Below are 3,555 nucleotides of genomic sequence, written 5' to 3' on the forward strand. Positions count from 1 at the left end.
TGTTGCTGAGCCGTGAAGTAGGCTCACATTAAAGTTATATGATCATGTATACCCAATTTTACTATCACCTTTTGTTTAGAACAATGAGTTAGTGATTCATTGGTATAATTAGATCCTGTAGTGTTCTTATGCTATAGCATCTTAGTATGTTCGTTCTGTTATAGTATCTTAGTATGTTCTCTTTGTTATAGTATATAGTATGTCTCTCTGAAGTATTGTATCTACCTCCCTGTTTCTCTTTATAATATTATCTCTATGTTATCATGCATTGTTTCTAAAGGACATATAATGGCATATATTGGCATGAATATAGTGTTTAGAAGCAACCACATGCAAGGAAACACCTTTAGGGACTAGGAAACACTTGGACCAAGTGTTAGAATCACATGTGATTCATCTAAGGGATGTTTAAGGCCACCAATTGGTGTTTACGGCCATGGAGTTTACGGCCGTAAACTCATGGTAAAATGTGCACAAAAGGGTGATTGAATGATAGGGAAGCTTGTGGGACAATGGCTCAATAAGAGGATAGGCAAAACTAACTTTTTAGAAGGCTTTAAGTTGTTTACGGCCAAGATGGATGAGTTTACGGCCGTAAACTCATGAACATTATGCACAAGATGGTGTTTTAAATTCCTATCTATCATCCATTAGGGGTTCAAGGTCTAATGCTTGGATATGAGAAGGGTTTGTGGCCAATATATGACCAAAACATGGGTTTACGGCCAAGGGAGATTCCATGGCCGTAAACTCTTGATGTTTATGCCTAGATGGTTGTTTCAAGACTATGATCTAGTGTTTAACTGGTCTAACTAGATGATAGATGGAATACTCACACTTTTGAGGGCCTTTGAGGAGTTTTCGGCCACCAAGAACAAGTGTGTGTTCTTGGTGTTCTTGGTGAAAGTTGATGATCTTGAAGATCTAACCAAAATAGATGATTTTATGGATGAAATCATAAGGGTGTACTAGATTAAGAAGAATAACAACTTAAAGATGGAAGAACACTTACGTTTTTGAAGATCTAGGATGAAAGGTTTGATGATACTTGAGAGAGAATGGAAGTTTCTTGAGTTGAAAGTGTAAGAATGAAAGAAAAGTGAAGGAAATGAGACTTAAGGGGGGAGTTTACGGCCAGCCTTGAGTTTATGGCCGTAAACTCATGTGTTATGGCCGTGAACTCCTTTTGGTGGTGTTTAAGGCTTGAATGTTGTACAGTGACTCTAGCAGGTACTTCCTAACACTCATTCCTTGAATGTACTAGGCTTAAAACTCATTAGAATGACCCTTAACAAGGCTAGAAGGCAATGCACTTAAGTCTGACTTTTGGTTGATTGGCTTGACTTTACAAGGCAAAAAATTTTGGGTTGTCACATCATCCCCCCGTTAGATGGAATTTCGTCCCGAAATTAGCTTTCTTAGCAGTACTATTGGGGTTGCGCTCCTCTGATTGGCAGAATACACACTCATACACCTGGGCAACTGTGCCCTAATGTCCCGGATAGGATTCATACTTGGTCCATCTATCATTACTTCGTGTATAGAAGTCGTACATAATTAAGATTAGTAAGACTGTCGGATGTGCGACTCTGCCCCGGGTCCACAGCCAAACAAGGAACAGGAGATAGGGCGGAAGCACACATACTAAATCTGCGTAATCATAATCATATACCACCCTCGCGTATACACTGAATAGTGATAGGTGGGCTGTATTCGTCCTTAGCCTCTGTGCGTTGAACTTGATCTGCTGAACGAGTGGTATTTCGGAAAGGTCTGTTGAACATACGACGACAAGGCTTCAAAGGGCAAAGTACTCTTCGCACGAGTACTTTGGGGTTAGAATACGAAGGACAAAACTGAGGTCTAGGTCAGACTGTCGTTACGAATGACGAGGGTTTCGTGAATTTGACGGTTAAGGCGATAGAAACATATGAACTTAGTATGGTGAGGACCACTCCAATTCATGACGGATGATAGCAACGGACTCTTTACTGAACAAAGTCTGGCCAATTTGAAAGAAATGTCTAATATACGATGATGTACTCCTAGTGTGCTCGACAATGTACTTTTTGTAAATGTTCTAGTGCTTTCTGCTTTCCCCCTGATGTTAACACTTCTACGTATCGTACCACGATGAGCGAGTACATACTGTGAAAGTTCGTTGATAACTAGTGTCGATACTTTATACTACGATCCTCCTCGGTATCACTACGGTCGCCTGGAATATACAAGTTATGAATAATTAAGATAAATTAGACAGTCGACTGAGTAACTCTGCCTCAAATCCACAACCAAACAAGGAACAAGAATTAAGGCGGAATCACTCACTCTAAGTCTGCAAAATCCTAGCTATGCACAACCCTAATGTACATACTAAGCCATCATAGCTTCTCTGAACGGATCTTTTAGTCCTCTTGAATACTGTGACTTGTTTCTATAAGTGAGTTATTATAATTACTTTTAAATGTTTTCCCCAAGTTTTAATCTTATATAAATATAAATTAATTTTTAAAGTAATTCATAGATCGAAGACGTACCGCTGCTCGCTGACGACTCCGGGGTTGATTCTCCTGCGGTGATCATCATAATTCGTCCATCCGCTCCTGAGTGTCCAGTCTCACCACAGCCATAGCAGGCTTGGTTTTCTTCAACTCCGGGGACTTGGGAGATCGGTTGAGCCGGTGCCCTGCAGAAACGGACTGTGTGTCCCTTTCTGTGGCAGTTTAGACACTTCATTTCCCGACATACTCCGGTGTGGTGATAGTTGCACTTTCCACACTTCGGAAGGGTTCCAGCATATCGACTGGCAGGTGTTGTGGCGGCGTACATAGTACTCGTTTGTTGCTCCTGCGGGGTTTCCTGTGTTGTTCGCTTCTTCTTCCTCTTGTTCCCCGACTTTCGTTTATAGTCCTCTCCCTTTGATGGCTCGGGAACGGGGAGTTCTACACCATGGCGGATTCCATGGTCAATGAGTATCTGGGCCAGGGGTTTGGCACTATCGAATGTGGATGGGTTAGAAGACAGTACATCTCCTTGGATCGGGGCAGTTAGTCCCCAGATGTATCTTTCTATCTTCTTGCTCTCCGGGGAAACCATCCCGGGGCATAGTGCTGCCAGGTCGCTAAACCTGTCAGTGTAGGCCACTATGTCTGAGCCGACCATCGTGAGCTCCCATTGTTCTTGTTCCAACTTTTGAACTTCGCCCAACGGGCAGTATTCTTCCAGCATTAACTCTTTTAGGTTCTCCCAAACTATTGAGTTAGCCACTGATAGGGTCAGTGACTTAACATGGCTGTTCCACCATGTTAGGGCTCTGTCGGAGAAGGTGCAGACAACAAACTTTACTTTGTTCCCTTTTGGGCACAAACAGATTTTGAAGACCGAATCTGTTTTATCAAACCATCGCATCAGAGCGATGACTCCACCATTTCCATTAAAGGAATTGGGTTTGCAGTTCATAAAGTCCTTATACGAACACTCCTTGGGTGTCCGTGAGTAACTCCAGGGTTGGCTAAGTGGGTACCGCTACCCGATCCGAAGGTACCACTTTCGCCG

This window comes from Lactuca virosa, chromosome 7, assembly GCF_052849685.1.
Source record: "Lactuca virosa cultivar CGN04683 chromosome 7, Lactuca_virosa_CGN04683_v6, whole genome shotgun sequence".
Lineage (NCBI taxonomy): Eukaryota > Viridiplantae > Streptophyta > Magnoliopsida > Asterales > Asteraceae > Lactuca > Lactuca virosa.